Here is a 21,728-nt window from a genome sequence, read left to right as displayed (position 1 = left end):
TGAAGGAAGAAAATGAGAGAGAAAAGGCTGGATGATGTGGAAATTCAAGTCCACAATAAAACAGGAAATGTTCAAATGTCAAACACTTCCTGGATTGACAGACGAGATTCCATGGAATATCGCAGGAACTCAATGGCAAGCTCACACTCAAACAGGAAGTGCCGAATTCTCAGTCAGAGTGAAACAGGAAATGTCAAACACTTCCTGGCATGGGTGGAGCTAGAGCGGAGGCTGGGGTTTCACTGGACTCCCATGAAGTCTGACTGGACACAGATGACTGACATGTCACGGCACCACACGTCTGGCTGAAAGACCTGCATTTTCAAATCAGTGAGTCACACTGACTGCTAGTAGTCCAGTAGTAGTTTGTGCTGTGTACCACAAAAAGTTCTAATTTCTAATCTGTTTTGTTTAAAAATGTTTAATTTTCACTGTTGCTGCACTTTGTGTCAAATCATAGTCATATCGTATATCATACTGATATGAAAATTCAGTAAGGTATATCTTCTATTGTACATTTCAGATCTAAGGTGGAACTCTACTAGTGTTTACTGAGGTACACCTAAATATGTTTAAAGAAAAAAAAAAAAGAGGGAGAGTAAAGCCACTTAGGTGTCTGGTCTTGAGAACCAGGGATGGTAGGTTGAAAAGCTTTTTTATCCCATGGGAACTCTCCCTACCCACCTAAGCAGCTCAAGAATATGGACAGCATGTATATAACTGACATTTACATGACAATTTATATGACAATATTGAGATACAATAATTTGGCCATATTATACAGCCCTACTGTCAACAAGCTGAAAACCTTTATTTTATTTATTTAATATTAATTTACATCTTGTAACAGTCCATTTTAATAGTCATTACCATGGTATTACAGTATTACGCCACAAGAGGGCGATCCTGTATTTTACCATAGAAAAAGGTCATTTTTTTCTCTCTTCGCTCTCATGTCATGGACCCAGCCGTGTGTACTTGGACCGCTGTGCAATAACCAGTAACCTGTGGTAAAGCTGGCCCTTTTTGCTATCCAACAGCACACATTTATGGCTAACTACAGCCCGCACGACTACATGTTACAATCTACATTCAAAAAAATACTGACAGTGGCAGAGGGTTAAGAGGGTTGTAACCAGGGGGGGTCAGCTGAAAAGCAAAAAAAGAAAAATGCTTAAAAAGGTGGGGAGTATGGGGGGAGGAGCCCCCTGAAGCTAAAAGGTTTTTGCTATGCTAATGCTCTACTGCATTTACTCAAAATAAAGTCTGAAGGACGTAAATGACAAGGTGAGATGCTGATGAGCTTTGCTCATTCATGTCCGTGACATATTGCATATTATTACTTAAAAACGGGGCCGATGCTAATGCATAGCATGTCTATGGCATTTTCAATGTTAAAGTTAGCATTAAGATGTTCGCATCACAGCACGTTTGTGTGCATTTGTTTTCTGTATAATAATTAATGGCTCAGCGTTTGTTGTCATAAAAGAGTCAAATTTATTACAAATTGTAATATTTTAAAATTTATTTTTGTTTAGATATTAATAATAATAATAATAATAATAGATTAACAACAAGAAGAAGAACTAATAATGCTACAATACAATTTTAAAGAAAGAGACAAAAAGAACCTGATAAAAACACAACAGAAAAAATATAAAACCAACTAACAATGAACATAAGTAAATATAGAAATAAATGTTTCCTGCGAACACCACTTCATCCCTATTTTATTTAAGTTTAATGACAATTTGTCAAACCATATTTTCAATTTGATAAATTCTTCAGTGATTTCCTCCAGAACCATCTGCCAAGCTAGAAAACTGCTGCATCCAAGTAAGAGCAGAATACTACTGGAATGAATTTAAATAAGGAAAGTTGGGTTTTTTCTCACCAAAATGGATGCTGGACTCACTGCAATTTATTGTCTGGAATAGCCCCAGATTGCATTCCAGAGATTCTACAATTCAAACATTTTCATGTGCGTGGTGTTGGGGGGTAATTTTGGGTTACAGCTTTTTTGTTTCATCCCTGAATATGTCAATCATGAGTCACTTTTGTGCGGATTAAAGTCACTAACTGGGACTCCTGTCTTGCTGCGAGAAAGAAACGAGAATCGTCCTCCGTTCTGTTCACACAGCTCCAAACTCTGCGCCGCTCTCTGCCAAGTCAAGTTAGAACAATAGAGTTCAGTCAGAATTAATAAATTCAAAGGAAAACACAATTTAAATCAATTGATATCTCTTTCCAAATGTTGTAATACAAACAAACTGCAATCGAACAAAACATTTTTTTCCTCCCAAAATGAGTCGTTCTACACTGACGTGCGGCAGCCGGCTGAGCTCAGCTCAGAGGTATGGAGAGACATTCATGCCAAAATGTCTGAAAGGAAATGCTTTTGACACAAGCTACAGATTTTGTTTATTTTTATATATGTCCAGAGATCAATGGTATCCGAGTCCATTGCTCGGATCAATGTAGTAGTATCCGAGCAATGGACTCGGATACTACTACAGTATTGGTGTTGCTGGATCTCAGTGCTGCATGTGACACCACTGATCATCATATTCTACTTGATAGGCTAGAAAACTGTTTCGGGATTACTGGAACTGCTCTTGCGTGGTTGACGTCTTATCTATCTGGTCGTTCCTACTGTGTTTTGTGCAATGACACTACCTCTGATTTTAGGGGCATGAAGTTCGGGGTTCCGCAGGGATCCGTTCTGGGTCCCCTGCTTTTTTCCCTGTATATGGCACCCCTTGGGAACATTTTGCGGGATGTAGTTGTGTCAGGAAGGGCATCCGGCGTAAAACCTGTGCCAATTCAATATGCAGATCCACCTTGGATTTGCTGTGGCGACCCCGAGTGCAAAGAAGGGAGCAGTCGAAGGGACTTACTTTTTGGGGGTTGCTTTTCACTGCTATGCTGATGACACTCAGTTGTATATACCGATAGCTGCTGGAAATCCTGTCCACATAAAATCTTTAGAGGACTGTCTCGCAGAAGTGAGAAATTGGATGTCTAGCAACTTTCTCCTTCTGAACTGTGATAAGACTGAAATGATGGTTCTTGGTCCAGCAAGACACCGGCATCAATTTGATCAGCTAGCGCTTAGCCTAGGTTCATGTGTTATACATCATACTTTCAAAGTGAGGAACCTTGGGGTAATTTTTGATCCTACGTTGTCCTTTGACCTCCACATTAGGGACATTACGAGGACTGCTTTCTTCCATCTAAGAAATATAGCAAAGATTCGTCCCATCTTGTCTATGGCTGATGCTGAGACTCTAATTCATGCTTTTGTTTCTTCTAGATTGGACTACTGCAATGCTTTGTTTCCTGGTTTACCACAGTCCAGCATCAGGGATCTTCAACTGGTTCAAAATGCTGCTGCCAGACTTCTGACACGAAGCAGAAGGTTTGACCATATTACACCAGTTCTGGCATCCCTTCACTGGGTTCCGGTCTCTTTGAGATCGTATTTTAAAGTATTACTATTGGCCTATAAAATTGTTCATGGACTGGCACCCCCTATCTGGCCGGCCTGGTTGAGTCCTATGTGCCGGCTAGGGCTCTGTGTTCACAGAGTGCAGGACTATTGTGTGTCCCTAGGGTGAAGAAAAAGTCAGCGGGTTACAGAGCTTTCCATCACCGTGCCCCAGCTCTGTGGAATGATCTGCCTGCGCAGCTACGACAGTCGGACTCTGTGGAGACTTTTAAAGCCAGGCTGAAAACACACTTGTTCTCCCTGTTTTATCATTAGTATTTTATATGATTGTGTGTATTTTTTTATTCCTTTTATCTATTTTACTTCTTTTACTTATTTATGTTTAAATTTTTTATTGTGTTTTAATCTTATTTCATTTTATTCTGCTTTTAAATGATTGTGAAGCGCCTTGAGGCGATTAGTCGTGATTTGGCGCTATATAAATTAATAAATTATTATTATCAAGGATCCAGTGACCAATTTCATATTTATTTACTTAAAGACTCAATAAAATGTTGTTGACATAGAAAACCTGTAAAGCCTACTTTTAGTACACAGAAAATTCACAAGAGGTATCGATAAGGGAATCGATAAGGAATTCAGATCGATAAGCAGAATCGATAATGGCATCGATATCGATAAAATCTTAGCAATACCCGTCCCTAGAGATGACTTAGGTAACGATTTGTTGCTGTATAAATAAACTGAACTGTGGGTTAGGGTGGCAGAAGATGAAGATGGTAATGTGCTGACAAGCGAGGAGAGTGTGTTGAGAAGGTGGAGGGAAAATTTTGAAGATTTAATGAAGGAAGAAAATGAGAGAGAGAAAAGCTTGGATGATGTACAGAGAGTAAATCGGGAAGTGCAAGACATTAGTTATCATTAGGTGAGGCAGCTCTATGAAGAGGATGAAGAGTGTAAAGGCAGTTGGTCCAGATGACATTCCAGTGGAGGCATGGAAATGCCTAGGAGAGATGGCAGTGGAGTTTCTAACCAGATTGTTTAATAAAATCTTGGAAAGTGAGTGGATGCCTGAGAAGTAGAGAAAAAGTGTGCTGGTTTCTGTTTTTAAGAACAAGGGTGATGTGCAGAGCTGCAGCAACTACAGAGACATAAAGTTGATCAGACCCAGCATGAAGTTATGGGAAAGTGTAGCAGAAGCTAGGCTTAAACACAGGTGAAGATTTGTGAACAGCAATATGGTTTCATGCCAAGAAACAGCACTATGATGCAACATTTGCTCTGAGAATACTGATGGAGAAGTATAGCGAAGACCAGAAGCAGTTACATTGCGTGTTTGTGGATTTAGGGAATGCGTATGACAGGGTGGTATTGTATGAGGTAGTCTGGACTGGCAGAGAACTATGTGAGGGTAGGGCAGGACATGTACAAGGATAGTGTGACAGCAGTGAGATGCATAGTAGGAATGACAGACTCATTCAAGGATTAAATCAAGGATTAGTTCTGAGTCCTTTCTTGTTTGTAATGGTGATGGACAACTGACAGATGAGATCAGGCAGAAGTCTCCATGGACTATGATGTTTGCAGATGACATTGTGATCTGTAGAGTAGAGAGCAGGTTCAGTCTCATCACATTCGAACGAATTCACACGAATCATCACATTCGTGATCAGCGGCCAAGAATGCATACTTTGTGGCATTCGTGACTTGTCGTCATTATGTGTAAACGCACCTTAAGGGAGGCATCATTAAGATGGTTCAGACATGTGCAGAGGAGGGACCCAGGGTATATTGGGAGAAGGATGCTGAGGATGGAGCCACCAGGCAGGAGGAGAAGAGGGAGGCCAAAGAGCAGGATTATGGATGTGGTGAGGCAGGACAGGCAGGTGGTTCAGAGGAAGTTACAGAGGACAGGTGAGAAGGAAACAATTGATCTGCTGTGGCGACGCCTAACGAGAGCAGCCATAAGAAGAAAAATAAATTGAACTGCAGTTAGATCTGTGAGATTGCATTGTGTGACATGGTTGGATAATATGTTACCTCCCTCTGTTTTGGGCACACGTTACTTGACACTAGGGCTGCCACGACTAGTCAACTAGTCACGACTACGTCGACTATTGACAATTTAGTAGTCGACGAGTCGTTTATTTTATTTAAAGGACATGTCGCATGTGTTTTAATGTCCCAGTTAGCAGCACAGCATCAAAGGACTAATGACTGTAAATCTCTCTGCGCACATGTGCTCATAATTAGTGGTTTCTGATGCTCTCTATTCCTCTCCTGAAGCGAGAAAACAGGTGCATTTCCAAAAAACGTCTCACTCTGCAATTCTCCGCATTTCTCTGCGTGTGTTGAAGATCAGAGCATAACAGATTCATCCCACACAGAAACAGATAGAGTAAAACAAATCTGGTTCTGTCCGATAATTAAGCTTCTGAGCTTTTCTTTGAAAGCCGTGGCTCGGATCTGCAGAGGAGACAACACCCTTCACTTCAAAACTCAACTTTTTCAGAGACTGTCGGATTGTGGAATCTTCAGATTTTGGAATTTAAACTGTCGTGACACAAACAGTCCTAAGTTCCCAAACGCTTATTGAGTGTTGTTCGAAGGAAAGGTTATGTAACACAGTGGTTAATATATCACTGTCCCAGCTTTTTTGAAATGTGTTGCAGGCATCCATTTCAAAGTGAGCAAAAACAATAAAGTTTATCAGCTTGAACATTAAAAGTCTTGTCTTTGTGGTGTATTCAATTGAATATAGGTTGAAGAGGATTTACAAATCATTGTATGCTGTTTTTATTTACATTTTATACAATGTCCCAACTTCACTGGAATTGAGGTTGTATTTACACACAAACAAAACAGAGTTTGCAGCTAGCTAGACCCACTGACGTCACAGCACTCTACTCTGATTGGCTGCTGCCCCACTCCTTAAAACTAAATAAATAAAATTAAACAGAATGTGACATTTTAACCTCTTAAAATACCTCTTAAAATATGTAAAGGTTAGCCATCTTTCAACTTGTCCAAGGTCTGTGTCCCAAGAATGTTCCCTGTGAATTTGAAGACTGTGGCAGTAACAGAACTGGACATATGCTGAGCACAGACAGACAGACGGGCGCAATGTCTTCGCAATACCTGACAGCCATACTTGATGGCCTCTGGTAATTAGAAGTGAAAAAAATTAATGTGGGAGCTCCTCCTTGCATCAGTTTTGCCAATCCATGATCAGACATCAATGGTGGATAACGACATTACCAGAGAGAAACTGCAAGACTTAAACTCTTCATGTTCAAAGAGTTTCTGCTCTTGATTGCATATAAAGTGTTTACTGTCAATATGATTACAGTCTTTTACTCAGAAAATGCAAAAAAAATGCTAGTTTGGAAGTAGTGATGTCCCAAGTTGAGTGAGTTTGCAATATCCCTTTAATCTGAAGAATTAACTTTCAGTAAAAGAAATATTGCATGATCCTGACGATGGAAGATGGAGCACACAAGTGGCCCCATGGATTGGGATTAATCCAACCTGCATCCAAAGACATGCAGGTTAGGTTATTGGAAACTTTAAATTGGCCGTAGGTGCGAATGAATTTGTCTATTTGTGATAAACTGGTGTCCTGTCCAGGGTGTAACCTGCCTCATGCCCTATGACGCCCCCTGTGGGTAAAGAAAACAAAACATGATGCGTGTGCATTTGCATATAATGTTCACGCAGATTTGTCACAGAGTAAGTTTACTCTGTGTTGACCAACTTAACACTCTAACAGAGTTGATTTAACACTAGGATACAGTTTATTTTAGACTATTGTGAATGGAGAAGCATGCACTTGCTGCAGTATTAATTTAACACTGCAAAATTTACTGTGCAGTTCCACCATGTTACATGAAGGTTTGGATGGTTTAATCCTGTTCATGTGTGTATGTGCACAGTACACACACACACACAATTGTATCAGTGTACTCTCAGGCCAGAAACACACAAATGTTTAAAGCCGCGTTCACACCGGGCGCGACCAGACGCCACAAATTCGCGACGGACGCGCCACCATCGCCCGGTGTGTTGCTCTGCTTTCGCTGCGAAAATTCGCCCCAGTGCGTCATCAAATAGGAGGAGCTTCCATTCCGCTTGCCGGCTCCAGTTGTCAGTCAACTTAACATGACGGACCTTGATCACACGGAGCGAGTTGTTGTGGAAAGCTCCCAATTCGGGGAGTATCATCATTTGCTGCAGGAGCTGCATCTGGATGACGGCCGCTTTCAGCGGTCCTTCCGCCTCTACAGGACCCAGTCTGAGGACCTCCTGTCCCGTTCACGCGCACACATGTAAACAATAAAAAATAAATAAATAAATAAAAAACTCTGCTGCTTGCTGTGCGGCTGTTCCTTGCTCTTCCCCAAAAAACTCTGTCATAACTGTGTTTAGAAACCAGTCACCATTTGTTTTATTATACATCTGTGTAGTTAATAAGTAAAATAATCTTCACAGACAATTCACTCACGTGCGCAGGTGAATAAAAAAAAAAAAAAAAAACCTCCGCTGCTTGCTGTGGGGCTGCTTCTCGCTCTTCCCCAAAAAAACTCTGTCATAATTGTGTTTAGAAACCAGTCACCATTTGCTTTATTATACATAAATCAAATCAAATCAAATCAATTTTATTTATATAGCGCCAAATCACAACAAACAGTTGTCCCAAGGCGCTTTATATTGTAAGGCAAGGCCATTCAATAATTACGGAAAAACCCCAACGGTCAAAACGACCCCCTGTGAGCAAGCACTTGGCAACAGTGGGAAGGAAAAACTCCCTTTTAACAGGAAGAAACCTCCAGCAGAACCAGGCTCAGGGAGGGGCAGTCTTCTACTGGGACTGGATGGGGCTGAGGGAGAGAACCAGGAAAAAGACATGCTGTGGAGGGGAGCAGAGATCAATCACTAATGATTAAATGCAGAGTGGTGCATACAGAGCAAAAAAAGAAAGAAACACTCAGTGCATCATGGGAACCCCCCAGCAGTCTAAGTCTATAGCAGCATAACTAAAGGATGGTTCAGGGTCACCTGATCCAGCCCTAACTATAAGCTTTAGCAAAAAGGAAAGTTTTAAGCCTAACCTTAAAAGTAGAGAGGGTGTCTGTCTCCCTGATCTGAATTGGGAGCTGGTTCCACAGGAGAGGAGCCTGAAAGCTGAAGGCTCTGCCTCCCATTCTACTCTTACAAACCCTAGGAACTACAAGTAAGCCTGCAGTCTGACAGCGAAGCGCTCTATTGGGGTGATATGGTACTATGAGGTCCCTAAGATAAGATGGGACCTGATTATTCAAAACCTTATAAGTAAGAAGAACAATTTTAAATTCTATTCTAGAATTAACAGGAAGCCAATGAAGAGAGGCCAATATGGGTGAGATATGCTCTCTCCTTCTAGTCCCTGTCAGTACTCTAGCTGCAGCATTTTGAATTAACTGAAGGCTTTTCAGGGAACTTTTAGGACAACCTGATAATAATGAATTACAATAGTCCAGCCTAGAGGAAATAAATGCATGAATTAGTTTTTCAGCATCACTCTGAACAAAACCTAATTTTAGAGATATTGCGCAAATGTAAAAAAGCGGTCCTACATATTTGCTTAATATGCGCATTGAAGGACATATCCTGATCAAAAATGACTGCAAGATTTCTCACAGTATTACTACAGAAATCTTGGACAAATTAGGAAAATACTGGTATCCTGTGTGCTTCCCGGCTCGGGGGTTTTGGTCCTGCCAAATGCTTCCCCTGGTGTGTGGGGTTGTCTCCTGTTCCTCCGTGAGATGGGGGGAGTTTGGCTCCACCTGGGCCTTTCCACTGGCAGTTCATTGGGCTGCCCCTGTGGCCCTGATAGGTGCCCTTCCTGGCCCTTGTGACCTTCTATTGTCCTCCTTCTCGTTTCTCCTGGACCCCTGCATCCTGGACACCTTTCCATCAAGTTGTATGCAATCACCCGTGTGGGTCCTGGCATGAGTGGTCAACATCATATGAAAATTCAGTAAGGTGTATCTTCTATTATACATTCCAAATCTAAGGTGTAACTCTCCTAGTGAATACTAAGGTACACCTAAATATCTTAAAAAAAAGAAGAAGTATAAAAAAAAAAGGAGAGCAGAGCCACTTAGGTGCCTGGTCTTGAGAACCAGGGATGGTAAGTTCATCACTCTGAGACAAGACCTTTCTAATTTTAGAGATATTGCGCAAATGCAAAAAAGCAGTCCTACATATTTGTTTAATATGTGCAATGAATTACATATCCTGATCAAAAATGACTCCAAGATTTCTCACAGTATTACTAGAGGTCAGGGTAATGCCATCCAGAGTAAGGATCTGGTTAGACACCATGTTTCTAAGATTTGTGGGGCCAAGTACAATAACTTCAGTTTTATCTGAGTTTAAAAGCAGGAAATTAGAGGTCATCCATGTCTTTATGTCTGTAAGATAATCCTGCAGTTTAGCTAATTGGTGTGTGTCCTCTGGCTTCATGGATAGATAAAGCTGGGTATCATGTGCGTAACAATGAAAATTTAAGCAATGCCGTCTAATAATACTGCCTAAGGGAAACATGTATAAAGTGAATAAAATTGGTCCTAGCACAGAACCTTGTGGAACTCCATAATTAACCTTAGTCTGTGAAGAAGATTCCCCATTTACATGAACAAATTGTAATCTATTAGATAAATATGATTCAAACCACTGCATCGCAGTGCCTTTAATACCTATGGCATGCTCTAATCTCTGTAATAAAATTTTATGGTCAACAGTATCAAAAGCAGCACTGAGGTCTAACAGAACAAGCACAGAGAAGAGTCCACTGTCTGAGGCCATAAGAAGATCATTTGTAACCTTCACTAATGCTGTTTCTGTACTATGATGAATTCTAAAACCTGACTGAAACTCTTCAAATAGACCATTCCTCTGCAGATGATCAGTTAGCTGTTTTACAACTACCCTTTCAAGAATTTTTGAGAGAAAAGGAAGGTTGGAGATTGGCCTATAATTAGCTAAGATAGCTGGGTCAAGTGATGGCTTTTTAAGTAATGGTTTAATTACTGCCACCTTAAAAGCCTGTGGTACCAAATACCGGCATCAATGAAAGCAGCCAAAGATAACGATACGTCTTTGGGATGGTTATGAGTAATTTTTTCTCTAATAGTTAAAATTTTATTAGCAAAGAAAGTCATGAAGTCATTACTAGTTAAAGTTAAAGGAATACTCGGCTCAGTAGAGCTCTGACTCTTTGTCATCCTGGCTACAGTGCTGAAAAGAAACCTGGGGTTGTTCTTATTTTCTTCAATTAGTGATGAGTAGTAAGATGTCCTAGCTTTACGGAGGGCTTTTTTTATAGAGCAACGGACTCTTTTTCCAGGCTAAGTGAAGATCTTCTAAATTAGTGAGACGCCATTTCCTCTCCAACTTACGGGTTATCTGCTTTAAGCTGCAAGTTTGTGAGTTATACCACGGAGTCAGGCACTTCTGATTTAAAGCTCTCTTTTTCAGAGGAGCTACAGCATCCAAAGTTGTCTTCAATGAGGATGTAAAACTACTGACGAGATACTCTATCTCACTTACAGAGTTTAGGTAGCTACTCTGCACTGTGTTGGTATATGACATTAGAGAACATAAAGAAGGAATCATATCCTTAAACCTAGTTACAGCGCTTTCTGAAAGACTTCTAGTGTAATGAAACTTATTCCCCACTGCTGGGTAGTCCATCAGAGTAAATGTAAATGTTATTAAGAAATGATCAGACAGAAGGGAGTTGTCAGGGAATACTGTTAAGTCTTCAATTTCCATACCATAAGTCAGAACAAGATCTAAGATATGATTAAAGTGGTGGGTGGACTCATTTACATTTTTGAGCAAAGCCAATTGAGTCTAATAATAGATTAAATGCAGTGTTGAGGCTGTCATTCTCAGCATCTGTGTGGATGTTAAAATCGCCCACTATAATTATCTTATCTGAGCTAAGCACTAAGTCAGACAAAAGGTCTGAAAATTCACAGAGAAACTCACAGTAACGACCAGGTGGACGATAGATAATAACAAATAAAACTGTTTTTTGGGACTTCCAATTTGGATGGACAAGACTAAGAGTCAAGCTTTCAAATGAATTAAAGCTCTGTCTGGGTTTTGGATTAATTAATAAGCTGGAATGGAAGATTGCTGCTAATCCTCCCCCTCGGCCCGTGCTACGAGCGTTCTGGCAGTTAGTGTGACTCGGGGGTGTTGACTCATTTAAACTAACATATTCTTCCTGCTGTAACCAGGTTTCTGTAAGGCAGAATAAATCAATATGTTGATCAATTATTATATCATTTACTAACAGGGACTTAGAAGAGAGAGACCTTATGTTTAATAGACCACATTTAACTGTTTTAGTCTGTGGTGCAGTTGAAGGTGCTATATTATTTTTTCTTTTTGAATTTTTATGCTTAAATAGATTTTTACTGGTTATTGGTGGTCTGGGAGCAGGCACCGTCTCTACGGGGATGGGGTAATGAGGGGATGGCAGGGGGAGAGAAGCTGCAGAGAGGTGTGTAAGACTACAACTCTGCTTCCTGGTCCCAACCCTGGATAGTCACGGTTTGGAGGATTTAAGAAAATTGGCCAGATTTCTAGAAATGAGAGCTGCTCCATCCAAAGTGGGATGGATGCCGTCTCTCCTAACAAGACCAGGTTTTCCCCAGAAGCTTTGCCAATTATCTATGAAGCCCACCTCATTTTTTGGACACCACTCAGACAGCCAGCAATTCAAGGAGAACATGCGGCTAAACATGTCACTCCCGGTCCGATTGGGGAGGGGCCCAGAGAAAACTACAGAGTCCGACATTGTTTTTGCAAAGTTACACACCGATTCAATGTACATCTGTGTAGTTAATTAATAAAATAATCTTCATGGACGATTCGCTCGCAGGCGCACATAAAAAAAAAAAAAAAAACCTCCACTCCCCCTGCTGTGGGGCTGCTGCTCACTACAAAAACTCTGTCATAATTGTGAAATAAAGGACAAAAGGGACATAAGTCCTGCTCACAGGCTGGTTACCAGAGACAGGACATGTTCACATCCTCAGTCAAACTCCAGACATCTCCACATCACTACATATTCAGTCCCTGATTGGTCATCACGGCGCGACAAGATGAAAAAGTTCAGATTTTTCAACTTGGGGAGGAGGGCAACGCGATGTGACACGACGCAATATCGCGCCACAAACGTGCCAATCGCTCAAAATCGCTTCACTCCCGTCGCTTCATTCGCGTCCATCGCGTCGCGCTTCGTGGCTTGGCGCCAAAACATGTCCTTCCATAGGGATTACATGGCAACCTGTCGCTGCTGTTGCTCGCGTTGCACCCGGTGTGAACGCGGCATATGACTGTGTTCAATACAAATCCAACTGTGAGGGAGATTGGATATGATCCAGGACATGTAAAGACTATAACCTCAATGATGGAATTCCCTTAGTGAGTATTCCCATGTGTCCTACTGCAGACATGTCTCTCCATGCACATGGATAGGATCCCACTGCAAACTGAAAACGAAACATGGTGCGTGTGCATTTGCTATTTGAAGAGATTTGCAGAACTCAGAGTAATCGTTACTGAATGATGTTTTAGTTGGTAATAATAAAAATATTTTTTATAAGTATAAATACTACACCATCCCACAGGATCGCTGTTTCACCTGTCATGGTGCATCCTCTTTCTTCAATTTATTCTGATCACTATTTAGTTGCTTGTTATTTTATTTTCCTGTCCAAGGACTGGTGATGGTATCTCATCAACCCGTTTTAGCGGACTCACAGCCCAGCACCTATGAAGTTCAGGAGATGTTGTCTACAAGGAAAATGCTGTGGATTACTGATTATCTCTGCGTCTGTTAACGTTAACGTAGGAAACTAGAGTGTATATGGTGTCGTTCAATATGGGATGAGTCTTCTAGTTGACGGTGCCATTGTCTGGTTGAGTACCAAAAGGTTCTGGCAGCTGCCAAAAACAATTATTAAAAATTAATGAACAAAACTTTGGAACTTGCTTGACTATGTTATCGTGAGAACAAGAGATGGCTGCTGACTACAACAGCAGATCAGCAGGATGTAGTGACAGTTACTGGAGTTGAGGCAGTTACTGGAGCTGGCAACTGCTGGACTGACTCATGAAAATGAAGATCAGAATGAAAAAGAAAATCAGACAATGGCTAAGAAATCCAATGTTATACACACACACACACACACATGTGTAAGGGAGCAAATACAATGTGATGGGATGAAGTGACTGGCTGCAAGATGATTCATGTCTTTGTGATTAATGGAGATTTCAAGTTTACAAATTACAAAGTAGTTTTACCAACATAGATTTTTACAACACAGATTTTATTAAATTGACATTTCACAAGCTGGAACACATTTTTTTTTTTTTTTACATCAGAGAAGCGACATTAGCAGGGTAATGTTTTCACTGTTTTGTCTGTGTGTGTGGGTGTGTAACACGGAATTTCTTGACAAGCTAATTAATGTCACTATACTAGGCACAAAATGTGTGTAAACTACTTCTTTAAATCACTGAACATACAATCATATGTGAGATGAATGTGGAACGCAATTAAACATTTGAAAATTCTGAGCATTCTTTCTTTATTAATTTGTAACACAAACACTACTTTAGCAATCAGAAGCTATGAGCTAATTAATGTCACTGTACGAGGCACAAAACAGGAGTAAACTGCTTCTTTAAGCAACTGAATAGACAATATGTGAGGTGAAACTGCAATGCAATTCAACGTTTGAAAACTCTTCTGTAGTACATCTGTAAAAGATAAACTCACCTTTAATTTTCTCTCTGTTGTTCAGTTGTGCGCAGGACTCTTAAAAGAGCTGTTCTTGTTGTTTCACATAGTCCAATTGAATTTTCTTCCAAATCAAATAAAAAATATATTCCCTCTTTGTATTCAAGTGTGTTTTTTAAGACTGGATTTTATGATACAATGTATCTAGAGTGGAGTCTAATGTTTGGGAATATTCCAGTTTGTCATCATATACTCAACAAAAATATAAACGCAACACTTTTGGTTTTGCTCCCATTTTGTATGAGATGAACTCAAAGATCTCAAACTTTTTCCACATACACAATATCACCATTTCCCTCAAATATTGTTCACAAACCAGTCGGAATCTGTGATAGTGAGCACTTCTCCTTTGCTGAGATAATCCATCCCACCTCACAGGTGTGCCATACCAAGATGCTGATTAGACACCATGATTAGTGCACAGGTGTGCCTTAGACTGCCCACAATAAAAGGCCACTCTGAAAGGTGCAGTTTTGTTTTATTGGGGGGGGATACCAGTCAGTATCTGGTGTGACCACCATTTGCCTCATGCAGTGCAACACATCTCTTTCGCATCATCTGTGAAGAGAACACCTCTCCAACGTGCCAAACGCCAGCGAATGTGAGCATTTGCCCACTCAAGTCGGTTACGACGATGAACTGGAATCAGGTCGAGACCCCGATGAGGACGACGAGCATGCAGATGAGCTTCCCTGAGACGGTTTCTGACAGTTTGTGCAGAAATTCTTTGGTTATGCAAACCGATTGTTTCAGCAGCTGTCCGAGTGGCTGGTCTCAGACGATCTTGGAGGTGAACATGCTGGATGTGGAGGTCCTGGGCTGGTGTAGTTACACGTGGTCTGCGGTTGTGAGGCTGGTTGGATGTACTGCCAAATTCTCTGAAACGACTTTGGAGATGGCTTATGGTAGAGACATGAACATTCAATACAAGAGCAACAGCTCTGGTTGACATTCCTGCTGTCAGCATGCCAAATGCATGCTCCCTCAAATCTTGCGACATCTGTGGCATTGTGCTGTGTGATAAAACTGCACCTTTCAGAGTGGCCTTTTATTGTGGGCAGTCTAAGGCACATCTGTGCACTAATCATGGTGTCTAATCAGCATCTTGGTATGGCACACCTGTGAGGTGGGATGGATTATCTCAGCAAAGGAGAAGTGCTCACTATCACAGATTTAGACTGGTTTGTGAACATTATTTGAGAGAAATGGTGATATTGTGTATGTGGAAAAAGTTTTAGATCTTTGAGTTCATCTCATACAAAATGGGAGCAAAACCAAAAGTGTTGCGTTTATATTTTTGTTGAGTATATAATAACTGACAGAGGATCATTGCATGCAGATGGGATGATCTGACCCAATTAACACAGTGCCAACTCTGGGGAACAGTCAGTATCCAGTTTCAGTTGTGGATTTCTTCTGTATGGTATTTAACTGTTAAGGTTATGTTCCACTTCTCTGTTGTGAGCTGCAGCACCGCACATGAACAGATGCCCATTTTGTCATTTATTGGTTATTGTTTACTCAGTTCTTTTTGCTGTTTGGTAGACACATTTAGCCCTGTGATAGACTGGCATCATGTCCAGGGTGTAACCCACTCCCCATGACTGCTGGGACAGGCTCCAACCCCCCCCCATCCACAGTGATCCTTAATAGGAGTAAGAGGTATAGTAAATGGGTGGACGGTAGACATGTTTATTCATATTTGCTTGAATTGAGTATGACTGCTAATTGTCTTTTGTCTCTGGAGTCCGACAATTGCCAAAGACATGAGGAAAAGCTTCAGATAGTAACACCATGATCACTTGCACGAGTGAAGCTTGCTCATGGTACAGTGAGTCTCAAACAGGAAGTGCCAAATTTTGAGTCCACAGTGAAACAGCAAATGTCAAACACTTCCTGGATCGACACTTCCTGGATTGACAGGCGACATCTCATGGAATCTCATGGGAACCCAGTGGCAAGTTCACACTGAAACAGGAAGTGGCAAATTTTGAGTCCACAGTGAAACAGGAAACGTCAAATGTTGAACACTTCATGGCATGGGTGGAGCTGGGTGTCACTGGACCACCTTGAAATCTGATTGGACACCCCAGGTACCACACCAGATGACTGACATTGTACGGCACTGCAGGTTTGGTTGAAAAGAGCCATTTTAAATCTATGACACATATTGACTCCTGTACAGTAGTTGGCATTGCATACCACAAAAAGTTCTAATCCACCATAGTAGTAGAAGAAAAATCTTTGTGCCATATTTGAACCTGAACATGTTGTCTGAACCGAGGACTACTAATGACACCAAACTTAAATTGGTGAGTAAACAACCATATTTTATGCCAGAAATGAGGTCCAGGTTGTTAAAAGCGGCATTTCTCCTTTAATTCAGGTTGCCTTATATAGGTACGTTTTTTCCAGGGTTTTTAGATTAACAAAGCTAACAGACAGCAGCTGATTCATGCACTGTTGGCTTATTAGTGCAGCAGATAACTGAAGCATTCCTTCAAATGGTGATACAAGCATCAAATTCAGCACAAATACATCTTACATTACACTTTTGAAAAAAACGACTGGCCACTTAAATTTTCAATAGGCAGCTAGATGAGTGCAAAATGAGTGTGATACTATTAACGTTTTGTTTAAGAATGTTTAATTTTCACTGTTGCTGCACTTTGTGCGAAATCATGGTCATATCATATATTATATTTATATGACAAAATTGAGATATCATAATTTGGCCATATTGTACAGCCCTACTATTAGCTAGCTGAAAACTCTGAATATTAATTTACATCTACGTTCAAAAAAATGCTTGAAGTGGCAGAGGGTTAAGAGGGCTATCATTAGGGGGGGTCTCTGGGGTCGACCCCCCCCCCCCCAAGAAGCTGATCCGAAAAAAGAAAATGATTAAAAAGGTGGGGGTCTGGGGGCCGAGCTCCCCCAGAAGCTAAAAGGTTTTAGCCATGCTAATGCTCCCCTGAAGCATTTGCTAAAAAAACAAACAAAAAAAAAAATCGGAAGGACCTAAATGACATGGTGAGATGCTGAAGCGTGTCACTCGGTCATGCCTGCGACATATACATATTATAACAAATGCTTTAAAGTGAGACCCAGTTTCCCCTCTCTCTTGTTTATTTAGAACAAAAAAGTAAGTTTAATGTTATATTTCTTATTTCCACTCTCATGAAAATGTATGAAATTGTGATTTTTTTTTTCAGTATATAAGTGGACTATAAGTTACAGGACTAGGGATGGGTATTGATAAGATTTTATCGATATCGATGCCATTATAGATTCTGCTCGTCAATCCGATTCCTTATCGATTCCATTATCGATACCCCTTGTGAATTTTGTACTAAAATTAGGCTTTACAGGTTTTCTATGTATTTCATTCAGTCTTAAAGTAAATAAATATGAAATTGGTCACTGTATCCTTGATCCCTGGACATAAATAAAAATGAACAGTTTCGCTTTGAAGTTATTAATTCCAACTGGACTCTATCATTCTAACTTGACTCGGCAGAGAGCCGCGGAGCGTTTGGAGCTGTGTGAACAGAACGGAGGACGATTCTCGTTTCTTTCTCGCAACAAGACAGGAGTCCCAGTTAGTAACTTTAATCCGCACAAAAGTGACTCACGATTGACATATTCAGGGGTGAAAGTGGTGAAAAACAAAAAAGCTGAAACCCAAAATTACCCCCCAACACCACCTGCATGAAAATGTTTGAATTCTAGAAGCTCTGAAATGCAACCTGGGACTATTCCAGACAATAAATTGCAGTGAGTGCAGCATGCATTTTGGTGAGAAAAAAAACAACTTTCCTTATTCAAATTCATTCCAGTAGTATTCTGCTCTTACTAGGATGCAACAGTTTTCTAGCTTGGCAGATAGTTCTGGAGAAAATCACTGAAGAAATTAACACATTGAAAATATGGTTTGACCGAAACAAACTGTCATCAAACTTAAATAGGACAGGGATGAAATGGAGGTATAAGAGTCACTAGGTGTTCACAGGAAACACTTATTTATTTCTGTATGTATGTATATAATTATTTATTTATGTATGTCCATTGTTAGTTGGTTTTATATTTTCTGTTGTTTTTATTCAGGTTCTTTTTGTCTCTTTATCTAAAATTGTATATAATAACTAATCATTAGATTAGTTATTATTACTATTATTGTTGTGGTTGCTATTATTAATAATATATAAACAAAAATAAATTTTAAAAAATATTACAATTTGTAATACATTTGACTCTTTTACAACAACAAACGCTTATTATACATAAAACATGCACCCGAATGTGCTGACAGCTGCAACTGCTTAATGCTATCTTTAACATTGAAAATGCCACAGACATGCTAACGCGTTAGCATGTCTGTGGCATTTTCCTGTTTTTAAGTTATAAAATACATCTATCAACTGTTTCAGAAGACCATAACAGGTCAGTTTAACATAAAAAAAGGTAAATAATACTCAGACATAAGCTCTTTAGGGTTTTAGTGGGGGAAAATTAAGATAAAGCGAAAGAAAAAAATGAACCAACGAAGCAATAGACTGAAGCACTGCTTCAATCTGCGAGTCACTGCTTCTATTGGTTCAAGGTTCAAAGCAAAGCTGCGCTGCAGAAAAGTTGATTACAGACCCGCTGCAGGGTCTGTAATCAATGTAGAAAAATGATCATTTTCCTGACAAACAACCCCAAAAACAACGGCCACTCTGAAGGACCGATAAGGGACTTGTTAAGCAAAAAGCTTATTGATGTTGGTGGACTGAATCATTTCTTAACGATACCCGAAAGGAACCAGTTCTCAATCCTCTTTCCTACAAAGGACCTCTCAAAAGTATAACGAATAGTAAAAATATATGTATATAGTGTGTATGTACGCAGGTACGTATGTATGTTACTTATACTTAACCCTATAATAGGCACTAATCATTTATTACTATTAAATTCAATTCAATTTAATCAGCTTATAAAGCGCCAAATCACAACAAAAGCCGTCTCAAGGCGCCTCACACAGAACAGCTCAACATAAAAATAAATAAATAAATAAAATAAAAAATTCTAATACATAATTAAAAACAGAAGTAAAACAATAAAACAGATAATAAAAAATAAGAACTATTCATAAGAAAGAGAATAAAAATAGGTTTTAAGTCTTGACTTAAAAATGTAGTATACTAGACATCAAAGACTGGAGGCCAAAAATTAGAATTGTCTGCGAAATAACCACCAATACCACCCACTCAAGTATACCAAACCCAAAATTTGAACTTACCTTCAACTACACGTTTGGTAAAAACATATACATTAGGATCAGTCTCCTTTTTCTCTCCTCAGAAGTCCGCCACTTCCGAACATATTATCATATTATTCAACGTTCTCAGCCTTTATCGGTTTTATCGCTTTTAACGCGGAACTCAAAAGTGTTGACAGCTGCTGCCTTTAAACCGAGTAGAAACAAACTGAGCGCAGACTATCTTTCTCTCTCTCTCTCTCACTCACTCACTCACACACAACAAACAAGCTACAAAGCTACAAAAAAAGCTACTTCCCTGTTTTGACTTCAGCAGCGCGAGCGCGCCTGCACTTCCTGTTCTCACGTTTACTTTCCCACATGACGCGCAGCATGTAGAAACAAGCAAACAAACAAAAGCACCACTGCTTTTTAAAATGTCGACACCGAGCGTGTATCAACTGCTTAATAGCCGTATTTAAACCAAACGCGTTGAGTTTATTCCCTTTATTTAAGAAAAGGGCAGGGGATACGTTCTCCCTGGGTGTGGACACGTCACGAGACGTCAAAATCTGAAACGGCGCACTTACCAGTAAAAGCTGAGTTGTAGTCCTTTAAAACCAACAACAGCTGTGTAGCAGCGGTCCGCTGAAACGAAAAGCAGAGGATGTTGAGTCACTTATGATGTAAGTTCCAGTAAAGCTACATTTGGCACATGATTACATTAACGCATGGCTCATTTTCCCAGCAGCCAGGGGCTGCTCTACAGGGTGGGTGTGTTTGGGCCAGTTACTGAGGTGACAGTTATATTTGTCTCATTAATACCTGCAAATGCAGAAAGGTTGATCTACAAATATTCCTTGATTTGCACACGTGTTGATTTGTACACAGCCCAGCAGAGCCTTGCGATCCTCAGACCAACACCTGCTGGTGGTTCCAAGGTCGAGGTATAGACAGTGGAGTGATCGTGCCTTTGCAGTGGCAGGTCCTAAACTCTGAAACACTCTTCCTCTGGAGTTACGCTCCATCTCATCCCTGCCCCTGTTCAAAGCCAGGCTGAAAACCTATTTGTTTCAGTTGGCCTTTGACACATAGAGCTGTGACCATGAAAATATAGACTGGAATGGACGTGCGCGTCTCGATCTATTAACGTCGCTCAGGACAGGAAGGCACCATTACTAAGGGTGGAGCTGTGCCGATCATCAATAATAAACTGACCGCTTTTTTGCACTAGCGTCGCTATTTCTTAACGGATTTTAATAAATGTAAGCTTGTTTTAAAGCCCTTTGAAAGCTCTTTCCAATGAACCTATGCATGTGTGGGTGAAAAAAAAACTTTTATGTAAAATGCAGAAATTTGGGGAAATTACGACAAACTGTGCTGCTCTTCTCTCTCTATTGTCGCTATTTGTTAACTGATTTTAATAAAAGTAGGCTTGTTTTAAAGCTTTCTAATGAACCCATACATGTCTGGGTAAAAAAAAATGTTTCATGTAGTGTGGAAATTTGGGGAAAATATGCCATTCTGTTCATTTACTGTGATTTTTTTTTTTCCTGTCATAATTCTCGATGGATTTTTATAAATGAAGCCTTGTAAGTTGTATTCAAGCTGATTAAAAGCTCTGACGAACCCATACATGCCTGGATAAAAAATCCTTATGTATTAAAATATAAATCTGAAGTATGCCTTGCCATTGTGGTCATTTACCCTGCTGCTTTTCCACTGTAATATTATTGCTAGTCTTTTAATGACAACAACATATATACGAGGTCTATTAGAAAAGTATCCGACCTTATTATTTTTTTCAAAAACCATATGGATTTGAATCACGTGTGATTGCGTCAGACAAGCTTGAACCCTCGTGCGCATGCGTGAGTTTTTCCATGCCTGTCGGTTGCATCATTCGCCTGTGAGCAGGCTTTGAGTAAGGAGTGGTCCAGCCCCCTCGTCGTTGTTTCATTGCCAGGAAACAGCGAAATGATTTGGGCTTTTTTCCATCAGAATTTTTTCAGAAACTGTTAGAGACTGGCAGCTGGAAACCATTAGAAAAATTTATCTGACTTTCAGTGAAAATGTTACAGGCTTGGTAGAGAATAAGGAGTGTTACTGTCGCTTTAAGGACAGCCCCCAGCGGCTGTGGGGCGTGCCGTGCTCCAAAGCCGCCATCGACAGGCTGA

The 21,728-nt window shown here is 40.3% G+C and overlaps 1 protein-coding gene across 2 annotated transcripts in view; it reads right to left on the bottom strand.

Annotated features, from left to right (window-relative positions):
* stat6 (signal transducer and activator of transcription 6, interleukin-4 induced) overlaps nt 1–19,957 on the bottom strand; it is a 171,260-nt gene extending 151,303 nt beyond the window's left edge. Inside the window, exon 1 of one of the 2 annotated variants that reach the window (XM_034172329.1) lies at nt 19,594–19,957. The gene's annotated coding sequence lies outside the window, so the exon portion shown is untranslated. The remainder of the gene's footprint in view (nt 1–19,593) is intronic. The other variant, XM_034172327.1, reaches the window with a different exon arrangement.
* Between the last annotated feature and the right edge of the window lie 1,771 nt (nt 19,958–21,728).

The sequence above is a fragment of the Thalassophryne amazonica genome, chromosome 6, assembly GCF_902500255.1.
Source record: "Thalassophryne amazonica chromosome 6, fThaAma1.1, whole genome shotgun sequence".
NCBI classification, from domain to species: domain Eukaryota; kingdom Metazoa; phylum Chordata; class Actinopteri; order Batrachoidiformes; family Batrachoididae; genus Thalassophryne; species Thalassophryne amazonica.
Note: the sequence above shows the minus strand (reverse complement) of the source record. Positions and strands in the feature narration are given on the sequence as shown.